General features: G+C 31.2%; 1 long non-coding RNA gene across 1 annotated transcript; it reads left to right on the plus strand.

The window, feature by feature from the left end:
- Nucleotides 1-1,202: 1,202 nt before the first annotated feature.
- Nucleotides 1,203-22,088, plus strand: LOC134695981 (uncharacterized). Its single transcript, XR_010102874.1, has 4 exons — nucleotides 1,203-1,622; nucleotides 19,120-19,202; nucleotides 21,291-21,390; nucleotides 22,013-22,088. It is a non-coding gene; the product is annotated as an uncharacterized LOC134695981 (long non-coding RNA).
- Nucleotides 22,089-23,250: the final 1,162 nt, after the last annotated feature.

Raw genomic sequence — 23,250 nt, forward strand, 5'->3', positions numbered from 1 at the left:
CACCTCAAGATATGCAGTCTCTAAAAGCCATATTATTGGTGTTTGACATCATCAGCATGAGGTCATTGATAAAGAATGTGTAGTTTCCAAGACTGAATTCCTGTCCTTTATGGCCTGTAACAAGCTGGCTCAGAACACAGTATGTTGCATGGGAGAGATGTTACAGTTGTCGATATTCAAATATTACGTCGAACACATATGTGTATAAAGGCACATATTTGCCACTACCGTAAACATGTTATATACTATATAGATGAGGTATAATTGACAATAAGAGAACTCACCACCAGAGATCTAAAATGAGTTACTAGATTACATGTGCCTTTACTATACACTCAGCCGTGTACACTCTAGTGTGCATGTGTCTGTACCATAAATTTATATGTACTAGCCTTAATGTACATGCGCTGTGCATATATGTATACTTATCTACAAATGCATGCACTGCATATGTGTACATTTATTTGTACTAGAGTCTAAATAAACATGTGTCGTACATGTACATTATATACATATATACGATAAGATGAAATATATAAGATATACTAGTCAACATTTCCCTGCATCGAACATGCACTTGTATGTACTACAGTCCACATTTAGCTGCACTGATATGTATACTATTAGAGTTTTTGTAAATTGTTTTGTTATAAATTTGACTGTTACAAAAATGAAGTTCTTTTGTTTGAAATATATCCCATTCATCAAAGAGTGATCTTTTAAAGCCGTCTTTACAGATTTTTTTTTTTATCGTGGTAGGTTGTACGGTGAGTCTTATCTAAAGGGTATATTTTATTACGAGATACATGTTCTTCATTTGAAGGACTTTTGTCCTAATTGGCCAATTAAGGTCAAATATGTTTATGTTATCATCACATTCAACATAGCAAGAGACATTTCTAAATTGTAGTGTCTATTTTATTAGCCATAGGTTTGTTTGTATTTCTTTAACATGATTTTTTATTTTTTATAACTAAGTATTGTTTAAGATTATTTGCTCGTACATCTATTACTTTCCAATAATAATACTCAATTCAAAAAGAAACACAAATTCCACAAAAGATAACACTTTTGACATGTTTGATGTTACCTTGCTTACTGTTTTGTTTTTTTAAAAAGTATTTGCTGTACGTGGTAATTATATTGAAATATTCGATTACTCTACACGAATCAGGAAATTGCCCTGCTAGAAAACTTTTCACACTGATTATAATGGAGACAATCTTTTAATCAATACAATTAAGGTAGATGAAATGCAGTCTTTATTGAAGGATATGAAGAAACAATCTAATGTTCAGTTGGAGTAATGACCTTCGTTTGCATTGGACCACGGAAGTCTCGTTATCGCCAAAAATCTCGCATCTTTGGATATTCTTTCGTTATTATGGTAACGGAGATTTATATCGATAAATTCCGAGTGATCCAATGTTACAGTGGTTCATCTTTAGACTCCAATAGATTATTTTTTATAAAACATTGAATTTTAAGAGGCATTGTTTTAACGATAAAAATTAAACGAGAATTGATTCAACGTTTAAAACAAAACTTTAACAATAAGTCTCGAAAGTGTATGCTTGGAATGTACGAATGTATTAGTTAATAGTGGCACACATTGTTTAAAGGTAAGAATGTTTTACAATTTTTAATTACAAATGAAAAAAAACCACCATATCTTAATGATATCAGACAATGTAATTTAAAGATCCAAGTTGAACTGAAATGAACACTAATACAACTTGTCCAGAATATAATTTCATATTTCTCATAATTGGCTTCTATAACTAGTCTATAAAAACATTTTTTTAAGGATTTGGTGGCAGGGTAAGTGTTAATAATTTAACGATGCACGCTTTTTGGTATGTCAATGAAACAGTTACTGTATTGTAATTCTGATTTTGCATTTGATTGAGCCTTGCACGTGCCATACGCGTACGACCAGTGATACACATGTTTGCTAATGAAAAGTATATTTTGCCCACAATAGAAAATACTTATGTATTGGTTTTCATCTGCAAAATATTCATGTATTCGATACATGGTAACTTATATGTACTAAATGTATATTAATATGATAGAACTACATTCATATACGAACGCTTTTACTTGTTTTAGTGCTTTATGTTTTCTATTTGATATTGTTTCCATTACATTTATAATTATTTAACGCTATGAAATTCTGCGTGTTTTTTTTAAAATGAAAAATAATCCTTTTCCTCGGTAAATTGATTTAAATTAGGCTAATGGCTATAATGATACAAATCTCTTTCTCATCAACTTTAAACAGTAGAGAAGAAACTAAGCGAAAATACTAAATAAAAGCCGACAAATTGAAAAACAAAAACAGTAGAATTCAAAGATAAAAGGAAAAATCACGAAAATACTGAACTCCAAGGAAAATTCAAAAAAGGAAAGTCCCCAATCAAATGGCAAAATCCAAAGTTCAAACATATCAAACGAATGGATAACAACTGTCATATTGCTGACTTGTACAGGCATTTCCCTATGTAGAAAATGGTGGATTGAACCTGGTTTTATAGCTAGCTAAACCTGTTACTTGTATGACAATTGCATCATAAAAGACAACAAACTCACAAAAAATAAAAACACGTCAACAAAATATTACATAAAAACCAAACATTGAGCAAGAGAAGTACCATCAAATATCGGACATAAACGATCAAGAAGTAACTCCCCATGTTGATCGTAAAGTCTGGTGACGAGTTGTTTGTAAATTAGTTATTTTTTAACAGGTAAAATGCTACGGATTTTGCTTAATCTGCTAATCAGTAATCAACAATTGGTTAAATAGCAATGTCGTATTAAAAGATTGAAAAATTGAGCCTTACCAAAAACACATTATAAATTTTTATTTTATTTCTAAGACTTTACAAATTATTTGTCCACAACAATTGTTAAACCCTTCACAGATAACCACTTACGGAATATGCGACATGAATTCTTTAAAATGCAAATGAATTTCAAGGATACAAGCTTGTACTGATATTAACACAACGAGTTTCCATTTGTCGCTTCTATCTATAAAGTTTTGCTAAAACGTCTATATTCATATTAAACAACATAACAGAAAACTCATTGACCAAATCATATTATTTTGAGGTTACGACCTTATATTGTTTTTATTATTTTACCATATTTTGTTTTACATCGAGCCTTTGTAAAGAAAAATATACTCAACTTTCAATGTTCTTCTTCTGTACGCTTTCCCCTCATGAATCTGAAAGAAAAACCAAGTGTATGAATTACTTGAATATTATTATAGATAGAAATAAACTGTAAACAGCAATGATGTACAGCGAAGTAAGACCTACAAATAAGTCAACATGATCAAAATGGTCAATTGACCCCTTAAGGAGTTATTGTCCTTTATAGGCAATTTTTTAACAGTTTTCATAAATAATGTACTATTTTGATGTTACGACCTTATAAACTATTATGAGGGTACGACCTTATATACTATTTTGAGGTTACGACCTTGTATACTATTTTGAAGCTACAATCAACATGATTTAGAAATGGCAGGTCTTTTTATTCTGCATGTCTTGTAATTAACCAAATCCCAGAATAGAAAATTAAAATTATGAACTTTAATTGATTTGAACTTGAGCGGGTTTTTGTTTGTCATATTTTCACCACTGCTTGATTCTTAGACAGTTTGGCGCTAACGCTATCCAAACATATACTGCTGTAGTCGTTTCATATGTATGCCCTGCACCACTCCTTCATATTTCATAATCATTTTGTACCATTTGCGTCATGTTCATCGAGTGCAAAGAGCGGGTTTGAGCTACTATAACGAAAATTAATCAGTCATTCTCAAACAATCAATGGTATTATAATAGCATGAGGTCGTGTATTCCATTATCATGGTGTGATATCTTTTATCTATCAGAAGATGTGGAATGGTGTCATCCATTCAGACATGAGGACAAAGATATGAAGAGAACCGTGGTGTAGTGGTTAGTGCATCGGACTACTATCACAAAGGTTCCTGGTTCGATTCCCGTTCGGGATGAAAATTTCAGGAACTCAATGTTCGGCTCTCCCTTGACACCATTTGCGAGTATGGTATTGAGAAAACGATGATAGTCCATCGGAAGGGGACGATGAATGGCTGACCCGTGTTAAGAGAGAGACACATCTCTTGCACGTTAAAGACACCCTTGTAGATTTCGAAAAAGAGTAGGCTAATGCCGCTACAAGGCAGCACTCGCACCCGCCAAGTGGAAAAGGATTAATACAAGTTGCAAAACTTGTTTCCCAATCCACTATGAATAAAAATGTTTAAACTAAAGATATGAACAACCGTAAGGGGCAAACCCAATACCAAATTACTCTATAGTAAGCTAAAAAATATTCACGCGGTAACAAGATGTAAAAAATGCAAAGCAAGAATTTAACATATTCAACTTCTGTGTAAGAGCAAAAGTTAAGCCTTATATTTCCCAGAATGGATATGACGTTTACTTATCATATATATTTGAATGAAAAAAGTTGAAATCTAATAGTATCATAAACTGCTATATTGTGAAAGTTCATGTTTAGTCAGTTCGAATTTTCCAATGATTGGGCAATGTATGTATCATATAACCAATAGGAAACAAAACAATATAGCCATACTCATTAAAGGTCAACTATGACGGAGGGAGTTAAACAACAGCAGTTGTATTCATGATCTCTTAAATTTATAAACATTGAATTTTAAGAAAAAAATTATAAATCATGTCAGTGTCAATACATTAGTAGTATCGACTCAGTTTCTTTGTTGATGTGATTTATATATTTAACTATTTCCGTACTCAATTTATAAGAGCAAAACATATTCATTTGCAGATTTAAGATGACTAATATGAGTTATTTGCGAACAATCATTAAAAACATAGATCTTTATATCATTCTGATGCGTCTCTATATAGTGTTAATTCCAATTCGGTGCATTTGAAAAAGCGCAGAATTTCAACGTAATGATTTGTTATTTATTTTACTGATACTAAGCAACAAAAGCATAAAATCGGATGTGCTTTGTGACAGCAAATATAAACTAAATGGTATTTTGATAGTAATTTACGACCATGCAAATTGTTTGGGTTCTAAATTGATTCTAAATTGATATTACATATAAGGACCATTATCTTTTGCCCATCCGAATATAATGTACTGAATCGATTAAAAATAAATAAATAATTGTTTGATGCATAAATATTAAAGTTCAATATTGAGGAATCGAGGAAATATTATCCTTTAGGATGTTGATAATTGTTATTTTATTGATGACAAGTGCTTCGGTACTGACATGATAAACAACATTCTTTTCTCCAATTGTATATTAAATTTTATGAATTATGAAATAATTCATAAAACTAAGGTTCCAACTGCTCAGGTAAAGTTGACAATATATTTAGGAGGCTGTTACATGTATTTCTATGTCCATTTTGGTCATCTTTCGGTACATATGCACCCTTGGCTTTCAAATATTAGGCTGTATGTACGCGTTCCGTCATCGAAGTAAAAGTTGCAGAGGTACGCCGAATGCAATTGTTTTCAAAGCAAATGTCATTTGTCTAGGAATCGAAATTGCCATCTTCTAGTAATGATTGATATTATTCATGTCACTTTTACACGACTGTTACAATACACATTAAATAACTGAACAGATGTTTTAGCTGCAATGTCAGTGCTACATACCAAATACACTAGTTATTGACACAAACTTTCCAATCGTATCAACATCCGTTTATTTGTTTTGTAATGGGTGGGACTAGAAAATAACTATTTTTGCGGCACTGTCCTTTTTAATGTTATTGATTACGTAATTAATTAAAAAAATATTGGTAAATTGGTTGAAATATTTACCTTTTATTATTTTGCTTACCATGTTAATAGCTATCAAAGGTACCAGGATTATAATTTAGTACGCCAGACGCGCGTTTCGTCTACATAAGACTCATCAGTGACGCTCATATCAAAATATTTATAAAGCCAAACAAGTAAAAAGTTGAAGAGCATTGAGGATTCAAAATTATAAAAAATTGTGCCAAATACGGCTAAGGTAATCTATGTCTGGAATAAGAAAATCCAGTTAAAAATATCTGTCGATATTTTATGGATACACATGGTCTGAGTTTCATGTTGTAATTTTGTCGAGGCTCCGACACGAACGTTAACTAAAATATTTGTCAATTTAGTTTTTATTTGTCTTTGATTATTTTAAAATAGCTTGAAAGTGTTTTGAAATTCAAATACAATTGATTACAATTTACCAAACCTTCATTTTTCAATTTTACCGTTACTGGAAAAAGTTATATTCTTAAGAGTACAACAAAAAGACAGGACCAAAGCAACCATGTCATCGCGACACAAAAGATAACTTTGATAAAACTCTTTTATCTTTTTAAAAGAATAACTATTTGATATTCATTATAATGTTTAACTTTTTAACACACACCGTTTTGTATATTAGCAGAGTTTTTTTTTCTTCATTTCGAACAATAGGAATTCAGTAATTTAAAATCATACCATTTGTTTTATTTAAACGCTAGCTGTACATATTGTTTGCCATACATTTTATTCTACAAAAAAAACTTTGTGTGCTATAAATTGTAAAACACACCTATATAATGGTAGTCAAGCCTGAACATATTAAATATGTCTTAAGGAATTTAGTCGTAATTTTCGAAATATTTCCAACGGTTGCAAGTAATAAATTAAGGTGGCTCGGGACTATTCGACTGCGCATAATTTCACGCATGAATTACAAAAGTATTTGTTGTAAATTTGCTTTAATTTTTTAAAATATTTTGATTGATTAGAAATGTTTAAACATTGTAGTTATGTGATTAATAGAATATTTTCATTATTATCCGTATTTGTTAAAGGGTTAAAGTGACATTTCACCAATTTTCACCATTTTCCGCCAAAATTTGGGTTTTAAGGCAAAACATTTTTTTTTCTTATCGGTGACCTATGGTTTCAATTTGCTCATTCCTTGAAGTTACGGTTTAGCTTTTTATATCACAGTTTTGGACCAAGTGTCATAGAACATTTTGATTTATATTCCGATAAAAATATGCCAACACCCTATCATTTCATTGAAAAATGGTCCCTTTTACAAACCTGTTTAAAAGTATAATTTTTAGCTTAAATGGTCCGTGAACCCCTATTAATTTGTGCTTAAGGTATATATGTGAGCCAAAATTTGAAACATATATCACAGGAAATAAGTTCTGGGAGAACTTTTTCACAGACAATTTCTATATAATTTGTTCCATCTCTATAAAATAAGTTCCACACTTTACCTGGTGAAATAAGTACCGGGTTGGTGAACTTTGCTCCTTGGTCTGATTTTTTATGTTAGAATATTTGCGATGCGCCTACACGCACGTTCGCTAAACTAAAGTATGTGACTAATTAGTTGTTTTCTTTTAGTATCGTGGAATAGTTTTACGAGTTTTGTAATTCAAAGACAATTGCTGACAAATTACCAAACCTTTCATTTGTTAAGTTAACCATTCAAAGAGAAAGTTATATTCTTTAGAGTGTAACAAAAACAAAAGAACAAAGCATGATGTCATCATGACACAAACGTTAATGACTTACTTTTACAAACCTGGATATTAACTCACATGAACGTTCAGTTTTAATTCAGATAACTTTGATGGAACTATTTTACTTTGTTAAAGCTTAAATATTTGATATTCATTAGAATGTTTAGCTATTTAACACGCACCATATTAAATTTATCATAGCACAATATCAAAAAAGCGAAATGTATAAATTCTGAACTACACCAAACGGATATTACAAAAAAAGGACTTAATATTACACTAAGGATTAAAATATACAAGGAAAAACAAACAATACAGTTTAACACGTAACTAAAAAAAAACAAAAAAACAACGTCATTGCCTATTATATATACAGCGAGACAATCATTGATTATTGTAAAATTCAAACGGAATGATGAAACTTTATAGATTTTGAGCGTCAAAAGTGCTTTTCTAAACTTGTCGGATATTTATAACATATCAAAATGAATGCTAGGGATGTGTAAATACAAAATACGAAATAATCTGCATTTACATGACCAAGAGGAACACAAAGAGAATACTATATATAGAAGCCAAAATTCAGTGAAAGGCCAACCCTGTCTGAAGCAGTTGGAACAGCAATGTCTTCATACTTTGTTTACTTATCAACGGAGAATTGGTTTTAAATTATGTCAGTGCCAATACACTGACCATTGAGCCGTTATACAGTTCAGGACTAGTGGTATCGACACAGTTTTTACAACATTTATAAACACAGTTTTGTTTGTTTATGTATAGCTAACTGATTTCCGTAGTTGAAACTTACTTGTTTGCAGATTAAATATGACTGACATGTATTATTTCTTACAACTTTTTTTTAACAATCAAGCAAAAAGCATTACACTTTGCATCAATCTGATGTATCTCTTTATAGTGTTGTTTCCAATTCGGTAATTTAACAAACAAACAAAAAAACATCACGCATGTTGTTAATATAAACTACTATTTGTCTGTTTGTACTTTTTATTTTAACCATGACTGTTTTGAGTTTATTTTCGTTAGTATCTCTCGCCTATCTTTTATATGCAGCTGTAAAATATATCAGCCATTTTGAACATAAGGAAATACCTGTACCAAGTCAGGAATATGACAACTGTTTGCCATTTGTGTTCAATCCTTTGATGTGTTTTTGGACTTTTGATCTTGCTATTTTCCTTGAAGTTCGGTATACCTTTGTTATATATTTCATTTTTTTGTAATCTTCTTTTAGTTTTTATTGTCTCTCTTTTCGATTGCAATGTTTTGATTATCCCCTTGTCATCTTCCACTCTATAATTAGGATTATGAATAGATTGCTTTCAACCGTTCTATATATTTGCTTTCCAATCCCGAGCGCACCTTTTCAGAAACACTTAAGTTTGCATGGAAATCATATCATACCCTTTTCCCAATCGACATAACTCGGCGAACTCTTCTATCCTTCTTTCTAAATAAGATCTGCCAAGGTGTGCCAAGGTCCGGAAAGGTGTGCCAAGTTCCGGAAAGGTGTGCCAAAGGATCCCCTTTTAAACGCTATGACGTTTTCTTTAAAATCAGTATTTTGATTTTATTTGGGATTGCCTTTATTGAATTCACTATTACTCGACTGTTTAAATAAACATTTAATAACGTAACAGATGTGTTAGTTGCACTGTTAATGCTATGTACTCAATACGTAACTCATTGATGCAACAATATCAACATCCGGGTTTTTTATGCAAGGATTAAACTAGAAATAGATATTTCTATTGCAATTCCTTTATTTGTCTCATATTGATTGCTACTTGATTAAAGATTTATTAGTAAATTAGTTAAAATGTTTTGTGATATTGCGTACGTTATAAATACAATTAAAAACTTTTTGAGTTTTATGATACACAAACCTTGGAATAATTTTGATGTAATCATGTTTGCGATGCGTTTACAAATGGTACCAAAAATAAATGGATAAAGATGTTTTGTGATTCAAAGACAGTTAAAACGAAATGTGCATCTGGCATATTCAATTATAAGCCTGGTACCTTTGATAACCAATTAAAATCAATGTATCAAACCCGTTTCAATTTTACCATTGAAAGAAAAAATATATATTCTTAAGAGTACAACAGCAACATAGGACTAACGCATTCGTGTAATCACGTAACAATGATTTAAGTTTTATTACCTTTACAAACCCGGATATAAGGTCACACGAATGTTCAGTTTTTATTTAGATAACTTTAATAAAACTTTTACTTTTCGTAAAGCTTAAATATTTGATATTCATTAGAATGTTTAACTATTTCACACGCACCATTTTGTTTCTTAATAGATTGTCATTAATTTTTTCTAACACGAGGAAATTTAATGTCATGCAATTTGTTTTGTTTAATAGCTGTACGTATTGTTTGGGTAGTTGCCATAAATTCCTTCTTATAAAGTCAATCTAGTGCTATTAGTTGCATAATAAAACAAACAAATGGAAGTCAACCCTGAAATAATTTGCATCAACTGAGTCGAAATCTACGAGAAATGTCAAACCGTTACGAGTATCGAATTAAGGGGAACCCTTAGTTGCTTCCGTGTGCAACTTAGGGTTGATGTAACAGTTAATTATTATTAAAATATGTTTAAAATTAAAACAAAATGATAACTTGTCATTTCATAGAACCCGTGTTTTATTATGCGATTTATCTTTTCCAAGAGAGAGGTTTAGCGCTGTAAAACCAGGTTTAATCCACCATTTTCTTCATTTGAAAATGCCTGTACCAAAGTCAGGATTATGACAGTTGTTGTCCTTTCGTTTGATGTGTTTTATCATTTGATTTTGCCATTTGATAAGAATTTCCATTTTGAATTTTTTCAGTATTTCTGTGACAGATGTTGCTTTTTGGTAGATTGCTGTTTGTTTGTTGGTCCTACAATTGTCATTATTTTAATCTTTCTTTTGTCGATAACTTTTGATAGTGAGCAGAATAAGACTTAAATGATGGGAAAATTACTGAATCTTCATACGGATTTGTTTGCACCGTCATATAAGAACCAAAACCTTTTCCTCACTCAAAGTTATATTGTATAAAACATGGACAGTTTAAAGGTGAACATAGTATGTACTTCTGGTATAATATCTTCTGAGTAGATACATTTATTATTTCAAAATTTTCATATCGTGGTTCATTATACATGGAGATGACTATACTAAATGTGTTTCCTTGTTGGAGGCGGTACAGTGACGAACGATTTCTTTTATCCTTTACATTTGGAATCTGTTGGATAGTTGACTCATTGGAAATCATGCTACTTCTCCTTCTGTTAAAGGTTTTGCTGAATTTACGTGTATGGATTATCCTGATATATCATGGAATACAATCGAGTTATTTTATTGCTTGACTTTCTGTGCACTCTTCATTATACATAAATCAATGTAATATATCTGTTTAGCCCTACAGAAACTAAAACAATGATATGTATGTTGTGCAACACGTTTGTTTGGGGGTGCAGAAATGATGGACAAGGGAGATTAGAAAATATTTCGTGAAAAAGCAACGGTGTTTTATATTTTTTTTTACTAAACAATTCTTTCATAATAACGTTTTATTTATAAAAAGGTTTCCATCTTTAAATAAAATTCATTAAGTCCTTAATTCTAAACACTACTTTTGCGCATATAGGGAAAAATTTTCCTTTTTCAAATCTTGAGAGGGACTGACATATTCAAAATTTGGCTCTTTTAAAAATAAAAAAAAGCGATACACATTGATAGTTCAGAAATTCTCTGTATAATTACCCTGATTAATTTTTCCCCCATAAAGTGTTGATATTGATTTATTTATAAGTTATGTTTTTTTTAACATATTAATTGCATGCAGGCTTTAATATGCTCTTGTATGTTACAATATACTGTATCATGACCAAACATTTTTGATGAATTACAGTCAATCAAATATAGCTAGAACAATGATGCAAAAACTTCATTATGATTTCAGAATTGAAATTTTATGTTCTAAAAAGTATCCTCTCATTATTATTTCTATTTGAAATTATCCAAACAGTTTCTCTTCGTTCTCAACTGAAAATTAATTGACTTTATATATTTAATTTCTCGTCACTTTTAGAAAATCATCAAAAGAGCCAATGAATCAATCAAATACAGTGGACTATCATCAAAGGAGATAAATTCTACAGGAGATGAAATACAAAAACTATTCCTTAGGCATGCTCTCAATGATTTATAAACGTTTATTAGTTTTATGTTTTTAAAGGTTTTTTTTTCGTTCCATATCAATTGTTTATTGCAATAATACTTTGCATATAACATATTAGTTAAAGATTTAAAAGAATTCATATTAACAAAGCACACAATTCTTATAGAATTATTTTGAAACAGTAAAACAATAATCTAAACGAGTATGTTAACGTAACTAGGGCATCAGTGGCGAGTTGTCTACGTAGTTCACTACTGATTCAACAACCTGCCACACGGAGTTTGTATGTTAGTACCCTGCACGACTCCAACATTAGTTGACGAAGATTCGTTTTGTCAGTTTCCCTACCATAGTTCGGTGGTTCCTCTGTGGACTACATCAATAAAAAATTAATGCCGAAATAGCATATAACCCAATAAGTGGCGTTGAAAAACAATCAATAAATTAGTAAATCAGTAACGAACACAGTAAAATAAAGTTCAGAGGGCCACTACAAGAGAACAAAATCCGATTTTAAATAATTAGTTTTTGTTTTGAACCAAGTATATGTTTTCAGTTATTGAAAGCGATAGTACTTTTATATTTAACCATAGGGACATTCAAACTCATAAATTGAAAATAAACTGACAACGCAATGACTAAAAAGAAAAGATCTACAGACAATTATCATAATGAAGATTTGGTATATTATGTCTAAATAAGATCAATTGTAAGTGCTGCTTAAATATGAGTAGAAAGTTTGAAGCAATAGAACAAACGAAAACAAATATGAATAGAATAGTTATCAAAGGTACCAGGATTATAATTTAGTACGCTACATAAGACTCATCACTGACATTCATATCAAAATAGTTATAAAGCCAAACAAATACAAAGTTGACAAGCATTGAGGATTCAAAATTCCAAAAAGTTGTGCCTAAAACGGCTAAGGTAATCTATGCCTGGGATAAGAAAAATCCAAAGTTTTGTAAACAGGAAATTTATAAAAATGACCAAATAGTTGATATTCATGTCAACACCGAAAAGCATTGAAAACCAAAAATTCGAAAAGTTATGCCAAATCTTGGTATAGGCCATGAATACAAGGTAGAAATACACGACTGTATACTATAAGATTAGGAGATCAAATTTGTAGCTGAACTGTCTTCGAGCCGACGATTGTCTACATGTCTAAATATATAGTAAAATTGAGAATGGAAATGGGGAATGTGTCAAAGAGACAACAACCCGACCAAATAAAAAAAAACAGCAGCATAAGGTCACCAACAGGTCTTCAATGTAGCGAGAAATTCCCGCACCCGGAGGCGTCCTTCAGCTGGCCCCTAAACAAATATATACTAGTTCAGTGATAATGAACGCCATACTAATTTCCAAATTGTACACAAGAAACTAAAATTAAAATAATACAAGACTAACAAAGGTCAGAGGCTCCTGACTTGGGACAGGCGCAAAAATGCGGCGGGGTTAAACATGTTTGTGAGATCTCAACCCTCCCCCTATACCTCTAACCAATGTAGAAAAATAAACGCATAACAATACGCACATTAAAATTCAGTTCAGTGTATGTAATGTACTTTATAACCTGTAGTTATTGCTTCAATAAGCACGGCTTAAATAATTAAACCCGGAATACAGTTCCGTAGCTGGTTCCTTACAGTCTACGTTTTGTAAACTTTGTGACATTTATCTTTCATACAGGTTTGGTATTTCATTGTTTTGATTGCCATTATTAGTGTCACTTTTACTCAAATGTTTCAATAAACATTAAATAATATACGCTTTATCTATGGTCTTAATGTTACGTATTATATACATAACTTATTGACTTCACAATTTCAATTATATCAACATCCTGGCTTTGTTGCATGAATTGGACTAGAAAATAGCTATGTCGGTGGCACTTCCTTTTTTGTTTTGTATTGATTACGTAATTCATTAAAACATTTATTAGTAAATTGGTTTAAATATTTATCTTTTATTAATTTGCTTACAATGTAAATACAGAAAAAACTATTGTGGATGTTTTAGGTTTCACAAACTTTGGTGTGACTTTATGTAATCATTTTCCGATGTGCCAACACGAATGTTAACTAAACTTTGTGGTAATTCAATTGTTTTATTTTCTGTTATTATCTTTGAAAAGTTCAAAGATGCTTTGGAATTCAAAGACAATTAATTGCAATTTACCTAACCTTCTTTTTTCAATTTTACCATTAATGGAAAAAGTAATAGTACACAGAAACAAAGCACTGTAGCATTCGTGTAATCACGAAACAATGATTAAATGTTAACTTTAACAAATCCGGATATTAGGTCACACGAATGATCAGTTTTTATTAAGATAACTTTGATAAAACTCTTTTATCTTTTTTAAAGCTTAAATATTTGATATTCATTAGTATGTCCAACACTGTACACACGTACCATTGTGGAGGGCCCTCATGGGTTTTTTGATTATGTGATTACTTGGCCGTTTTTTTAATGATTATTTGATTATTAAGCCAAATATTTCATGATTATTTGATTACCTAGGACTGTATTTTTAGTTTATGATTATTTGATTACTAAAGATAAGCAAATATTTAATGATTATGTGATTATATTGGCAAAAAAATTGTGATTATGTGATTACTAGGACCCCCCCCCCCCCCCCCATGAGGGGCCTCATTGTGTATGTTTGTAGATTTTAATTACTTTTATCCCACAAATAGAAAGCACAGTATTCAAATATCATGTAGTTTGTATTTTTAAAACGCTGTACGTATTGTTTGAGAAGTTGTTTTACATACCGTTGCATAAAGTCAATAAAAATGCTGTAAATTGCCAAACAACTCAAAATAAGATTGAACTGAATACATAACAGAAGATATTTACATAAATTAAGTGGAAGTTTGAGAGATGTTTCTTTTGATTGCGAGTAGGAGATCAGGAACGGCTAACACTTCCAAATCAAATAAGTTCAATACTCATTTTTGGTTGGAATCATTTTTAGTTGATTGGTGTTTAAAAGCACATGAGCCCATTTTCCGTTTCCGGTGGGTTTCATGGAATCATAGAGCTTCCAATGTACATGATTGCAATTCCCGTTTTGGTATGATAAGTCTTATCTTTGATGGTGAAATGCTGTTTATCTGTTTGTCATATTTATGTATTTCTTTAAAACAACTGCTTCAAAAACATTTACTATCAGTATTGTTTGTAACGAAAAATATGAAGTGAACATCATACATACTCCTGGCATATTAATGACTACACCAATGATAGATGGTAAAGTTCAAAATACATAAACATAAAACTATTCATATTGTAGATCTAAATCGTATTATCAAATTGAACAAAATTATAAACTGGATTATGCTTTTGTTGCCAATGGGAAAATAATTCCATTGTACAATCATTAGAGCGCTTGGTAATTAAAGACTAAATTGGTACAAAAACTAAACAAGAAAAGAAGTGTTGATAATTAAGACAATTTAACTTTTTTCGATTTATTTCTCTCGTATTAAATTTATATTATTTCTTAAAATATCAATTAATTGAATAAGAATTATTGACGAGTTAAACGTATTTATGCAATGCATGATGCTGATGGTATTGCAACTGCAGTTCCCCGAAAACCTCTTTCACCTGTTTTAATAAGTAGATGTTTTCCTCTCCTCGATGCTTTCTTGAAAATAATTTCACGTTCACTTGAATAGTACATTTTTTAAACACATTATAAGAACAAATGATGCAATCAAACGCAGTGTAAAATCATAAAAAGCAATAATTTCTACAGTATAGATGTAAAAAGTATCAAGCCTGTTTCGTGCTGATGCAATGATTAATAAACGTTTAAAAGTGTTAAATATTTGACATAGTTTCCTTTTTAGTTTTATGTCATGTAATTATTGAATATCAAAATGATATTTCGAAAATAGCATAGTTAATAGCAAATAAATTGGAAAATAGTTAAACAATGTCTTTTGGGTACTTTTATGATTACGGATTGAAAATGTTCAGATGGCGATAACGAGTCACAGTGAGGCCTTCAACACGTATTTATATATATATAAAAAACTGTCACTGCATGTTCTGGACTTTCATTTCAACGGTATACAAGTAATACTATTAATGTTATTATAATTCTGTTGACTTCATTGTAGACTAGGATCAGCCTCTTTCCTGTTTTTTTTTGTTTTGTACTCTTAGTTTGATGCATCAATTCCTACATATGAGCATTGGTAAGAAGGTGTATAAATTGATGTATTTATGTGTATAAATTGATGTAGTTATGTGTATAAATTGATGTATTTATGTGTATAAATTGACATATTTATGGAAATCTGGTCAAACCTTCACAATTTGTAAGTTCTATGGGCGGGCTTTTGGAAAATGAGAGCCAATTATAGGTGACAAGTAATACTAACACAAGATTAATATTCATTCTTATATAGTCAAGTTTTCTCCACAATTCGGTAGGGGAAAATTATTCATAGTTAAAGATAACAACCTCGTTCGTTCTCGGAAATAAGAAAAATAAAACATTTCTCCTTCTCTTGAATGCCTAAAATATATATACGGTCAAAACTTGTCAAATATACAAGGGTGACGAAATTGCACGCCGCACATTTCATCTCAATAAAACTCATATGTGGTGCTTAACATTTCGTTTTAAACGAAATATAGTCAAAATAATGTTCCTGTTATTGTCTCCTAAAACACTTTTAATAACATATATCGCATTTGGAGAGTGCCATATCTGAACACTTGCTAGATTCTGAAAACCATGCATGTTATTTTATTTAGGAACCGATTCTTAAATGACCTGTTTGTCCATGTCCACCAAAGACAAACATAGGAAAATAATGACACGTATATCTCGATCGATTATCTTCTCAGATCGTGTCTCATTTGTTGATGTTATATTTGTTCTTGTTCGTAATGTTAATTGAATAATAGACAACTCACGTTTAACAAACACCAATCAACAATAATAAGTGTCGAAGACCATTCGTTGACCTGAAGTTGATTACCCTCATTGTCATTGGTATGTTCAAGATACATAATAATCATCTCAATGGTTTCTTGGGTTAATATATATGTTCACCTGGACTCCTCTCGTTCAAAAAATAATGCTTATTGATGAAGTGAGGTGTCCGTTTAATTGGATGACCAGGACATCTAAACTCGTAGCCATATATAATCGGAAAGCCACGCTTTCAGCAATTTAAAGAGCCCTTGCAACAACTATCTGAGGGATCCGTATGTAGCTTGTAACCTGGACATTTTTTTTTTCTCAATCGATTTATGAATTTCGATCAGCTGTATACTACTGTTGCCTTTATTAGTAGCAAAGCAAATTTTCTGCAAATATTGAATATACCGTCCTTCTCTAGTGGCTGTCCAGATTTCCCTACCTTTATTAGAGGCATACCTACTTACAGAACATAACGTCTGTTAAAGTTCCTAATAATGCATGAAATAATTGCAAATGTACGTTTTGAAAGCACCAATCGAGAAAGAAGGAAAGTACATGTAGTCATTGAATGGATGTAAAACACTATCTTCCTATCACAATGCTTCCTCTAAGCTACTAATTAGTTAGCCTTTCAGTCTCTCGAAACAAAAATGTTCAAAATTTAAAAATATTCTCTTGCTTACTCATAATTTGAAATGTTAATGTTCTTTTTCGTACTCATAACTACATGAACTAGTAAATGTTCTTTTTTGTACTCCAAATTGAATAAAATGTTCTTTTTCGTACTCCAAATTGAATAAAATTTTCTTTTTCGTACTCCAAATTGAATAAAATGTTCTTTTTCGTAATGATAATTTTTTTTTTATACGAGCCCAATTTCCAATGGCCCAATAAATCATGTCAATTAAACATCATAGAATTTTTGAGATATTTGAATAACTATGAGTTCAATATTCTTTAGATAAAAAACTTTCAATATGACTAAGAGTGTGGTGTACTCTATTTCTTTATACTTGTTTATATTCATTAAACATGATGATTTTCGAATCAATGTTATTCTTCAATTTTATAAAGTAACTAAAGGTGAGTCAAAAACAATATTGCTCTTAAATAAATAGGTTAAAGAATATTTAGTTATTTTTCATTAATATTGTTTTGTGGTGGTTTAATTAAGCAAGATTAGTTTATACAATTGAACTGATTATGGAGATCAGCATATCAATACTCTCACTGGTAACTCTATGATATAAATATATAAACGAATTAAACAATGAAGTATTTACTTAGTTGATTGAAAGTGATAAAAAAAAAACTATTTTAAATGACATGAATTACGTGTTGGTAGATAACATAGTTTACCCCTCCTAGCACACCATACCTAGACAATAGTCCAAGTCTACAACCATACCATAACTTATAACTAAGTGGGATAAAGTGGCGTAATACCTTCTATATAAGGTTCATGTGTGACCTACCGAATTAGACTGACTACCGGATTTATAACTCATAAGAAACACAATGGATGCCACATGTGAAGCAGGATCTCCTTACCCTTCCAGAGCACCTGAAATAACCCCTAGTTTTTGGTGGGGTTCTCTTTTAAAATGCATTCGTCTTTAAAATAGAATCTTCTTCTCAATCAGGAAATCGTTTTAACTTGATACTTTTATGTCTACGTGACCATCATGCATGATCTTGATTGCATTGTTGTTGTTGATTGTTCTTGGTTTCTGGAAATCACGTATCCATGATTTTGATTGTATTGTTGTTAGTAATTGTTCTACGTTTCTGAAAAACATCTGTTAGGACGGATGTTAGGAAATAAGTTGTTCGATGATATTTAAGTTTAGAAGATAGGCCATTTAACTAAGAAATTAACGCTTTATTCAATATTTTTTGTAGACATTATCATTACTACCCAAGAACATGATGACATTAACAATTGTTACCAAATGACAAATCTAAAAATGAAACTAACGACATAAAAATATGATGTTTAGCACTGAAGTTAAGCAACTGAATAATAACGAACAACTAGTCTGAATTGTGAGGATAAATTATGTTTAAATCAGGTTACAACACAGCCGCAAAGTTGTACTTTGTAAATCTAGCTGTTTCTCAAACCACCACTCTTTCGAAGAGACATAATATATTCATTGATATTTCGTTTTGCTTAAGTGCTGGTTCCGTGATATGATCCTTATGTTTCTCGGACATATAAATGTTGAAAACATGCCGCACATCACTATGCTTTGACTTTTGAATTAAACAGTCCATCACAACTATTCCATTCTAGGACATAAAAGGGAGTTTTTTTGGAACATTGCAACCCATAATACGTTAGTTGTGTTAATGTGATAAATATAATAACGATATAACACATCTATTGCAGGTTTAACAATGACGAAATGAGACTATGTGTTTCAATAACAACATTGATGGTTCTTGAGATGTTATTTATAGCGAAATCAAAGGGTAAGTAACTGTTCCTTGATAATTTATATATAATTGCGCATGCGTCGAATTGTGACAATCTAAATTGGATTGTCAGTCTTATCTTTTCAGATATGGTTTGACATTGTACTAGTAGAATCTACACCCAAATTATTCTAAAAACAATTTAATGTATTCACATACCCTCGAATTGATACTGTTCGATTTCATTATTTTCGTCTTTATATTTATTATATCTCTCTTCAAAAAAGCGTCCTGAAAGGTATAGTCCTCTCATAATCTATTGTTAGTTTAGCACTATTTAAGTCAACTCAATATGATGTTGTGTCATTCCGAACGAATAATGCATTGTGTACATAAACCCATTTTTAAAGGAATGTAATTTCAGTTACAAACGTTAAGGGACCTAGATCTAACATAATACAAATACCATGTCGTAAGGTAATTAGCAACTGTATTTGTCTAATACCAACTTTGAGACTTGCTCCCACTATGGATATAAATACTTTTTATGGAATTTATTGGTGTTTTGACATGGCCAATCAAACACTTAGCATAAAGTCAGAACTCACTAAGACGGAACTTTGAGCTTCACTGATGAGTCATTTGTAGACGAAACGCGCGTCTGACGTAAATATTAATTTTTATTCCTGGTATCTATGGTGAGTTTATCTGATACTAAGCTTATAAATGCTTATTTCATGCGGGTATATATATATGTCTACTTTGGTGTTTACATATCAATTAACCCGTAACAAAAATAACTGTGCGATCTATTGTACAATTACAATACATAAAAAAGAATTTCGCGATAACTTTTTTCTACAGTGTATGATTAAAGACCAATAACGTCTTGAATAAAGACAATAGTAGTAACCTGCTGATCAATATGCATAAAATGATTAAAGAAAAACAAATCCAGGTTCCAACTAAAACCGACGGAAATACATCAACTATAAGAGGAAAACAAAGGAACAACAGAACTGCAACAAAGCAAACGCTATACTAACATAGAAACGAACTATATCAATTGCAGTATGTTTTACTTGGTACAGGACATTTTTGGAAAATCAAATATTTGGTTGAAGCTGGTTTCATTGCTAGCCGAACCTCAAACTTAAATCTAACAATGTTAAAAATACAGCTAAAATGACAATACTCGTGGCAGGAATACAATGCAAATAAACGCAACAATACCCAAGAAGGAGCAATAAATAAATAACTAAAACCTCGCAGCACGACTACAGCATCATGATAACCTGTATTAAAGGACATTACAATGAGATAATGATCCAATGACAAAATTCACTAAAAAACATATATAGGGCAGCAACAACTAGTTGTCAAAATGGACAGTTGTTGGGCTATATTTCGCTTGGATTTGATACAAGCTGTGAATACATTGGACAGAAACACACATTTATCCTGGTTATCAAATATTCTGGTTTGAGTGTATCTGGTGATAGCAAATCATAAAAACCCTTTTGTCGCGCCATTAACTTATTTAAAAGGTGTTATTTTCATTCAGAATGGTAACAAATATATCTTTATATACTGCAACATGAGTTGACTACTGAATTCTTTGATACAACAAGATGGAGTGTTATAAATCGATGTTAACACGACACTTCTAAGAATTAATGGGGTTAATTTAATTGTATGTATATAGAAATGAACACCTCTACCCTATAAGACAACGATGTCTTTTTATTCATAAATCTCATAGAACCTACAACAAGACACCCAATCACAATCAATCAAGTTGATTCTTGCTATATTGCAGGGGCAGACACCTTCATAGATTTCTTTTTCAAACGTTAGCTTTGAGTGAGCCTTATTTAATTTTCTGATAATTTGATGTGCATCAATTCTGTAAAACAAACTTAAACTGTTATTTCACCATCTGTCTTGACTGGCAAAGACCGGATATTCCATTTAAAAAAGCAGGTAACTCGTGGTAACCAGTAATTACTTGTATTTAAACAGTGATTCAAAAGAACGACATTACGTGTTATCTCATTGATTAAATTATGTTCGTTCTATTGTTTAAAATAAAGATGATGTTTGAAGATGTAGCAGGTCTAATTTTAATTTTTTTTTCTCTTTCAGCATGTTCGAAATGTTCTTGTTTAGCCAAAAACTTTGAGTTCACTGCATCATATATCAAAACTGCCTTAGTATCCTCCGAGTACACAGAAAATACAACAGGGTGGGTATCTTAACTTATAAAGAATCTTATATAAGAACACTGATGCACATCAATCAAAATATGTAATCCATACATTTGTTCATTGAAATAATTTAACGAGAAAACTAACAGCCTTATTGAGGTACAAAACAATGAACAAAAAATAATATGATACACAGAAACAAACTACAACTAGAGAATAGCATGCTCTTGGTTGGTAGTAGGCATATACAGAATATAGCGGTGTTAAACATACATCTTATAAAAACACAGAGAGGGAAGTGGCAGGGTACTTATACATCCCAACAACAACAAGACATAAAGTACAAATCTGAGAGTACACCAGCTACTAACTGCTGACCGATAGATCAAAGCAAATTACAACTAATAGAAAATGGCATGTATCTTATACAACATGAAGAATCATCACAATTTAACAGGAGAATATGATTTAGTACGCCAAATGCAAGTTTCGTCTTCAATGAACTAACCAGTAACGATCGAATCAAAATACGAAATAAGAATCACCCCATTTCCCCCCCCCCAAAAAAAAAAATTCAACAACATATTATTGCACTCGATATCAGTATTTGCGTATATTGAATCTTTATATATATATAGGTAACAATTGAATATATTACAGGTTGATGAAGTGTACATGGGTTGTCAAAGCTCAGAATAGTAGCCATTCCGTCACATTCAAAATGAGTCAAGTTCTTACAGCTAAATCTTCACTCTGTGGAGAAGATTATGTTTTCATTCGAGACGGTAAGTCGTCAAAATAAAAAAAGTACTAGTATGTAGGTAATGTATTCCTAATTTCCAAAGCCTAGCTTTGATTCTTTGGCGGCTTTAGTTCCTTTTGGTTTATAGCTCTTCATTTTTAATAAGCTTTTAATTTCCAAAATTTTGCCTCGATCATCACCGAAGAGACATTGATTGTTGAAACGCGTATCAAGTGCAGAAAAACTGGTACCGTTTATGTAATTATTTAATCAATTAAAAAAAATGTTATAAAGACGAAATTTACAATGAGTCAAAATGACATTTTATCAATTATAAGGTAGCAGAAAACAAATAGGGTATTGTGTTTTTTTTGTAAGGACCGTATGTCTTTCGTCAGCTTATAAGACTGTTTAGACAATTTAGAGCGCCCTTTGTTTAGGCGCCTTGTCTTTTTTTTTAACGTTAAATGTCTTTTTAGCTGTCACACTATTTTGTTGCTGTTACATTTGAGATCACGCTTACTAATCTTTTGAATTATAGTCAAATTAGAACAAGAATGAGTCTATATAGTGCACGGATGCCAACCGCGGACTATCATTTTCTATGACCAGTGGACCGTGAAATGTTGATCACAACTCTATTATTTGGCATTAGAATAAGAAAGATAATATCACAGAGAATATGTATACATAAGTTTCAATTTGAATTGACTTAACCATCTTCAACTTCACCAAAAACCTGAAGCGGGACAGGCGAACAAACGAACGCACAGACCGAAAAATATAATGCCCCTCTACTATCGTAGTTGGGACACAATTCATGTACTTGAACATAAGACAACTTTATATAATTCATAAGTAACTAATGTATGTTGAATTCCTGTAATATTATTAGTAACGTATGAAATATTTATGGATTCCGAATTCCTTTAGATTAATTTTTCTCCATTCCTTAACCCAACAATAGAGATTTAAACGTTTAAACTGTTAAAAGATTTTGATATATCACGCATTGATACAAGTATTATAAATATTTATGTTTTATCTAAAAGACATACATATATACCCCCTATAAAGATCAGATAACCTATTTTCGCTAGTACCTTAATTCACAAATATATACACAGTCATGTAAATTGAGACGGAATTACGTTGT

This window comes from Mytilus trossulus, chromosome 14 (genome assembly GCF_036588685.1).
Source record: "Mytilus trossulus isolate FHL-02 chromosome 14, PNRI_Mtr1.1.1.hap1, whole genome shotgun sequence".
Classification (NCBI taxonomy): Eukaryota; Metazoa; Mollusca; class Bivalvia; order Mytilida; family Mytilidae; genus Mytilus; species Mytilus trossulus.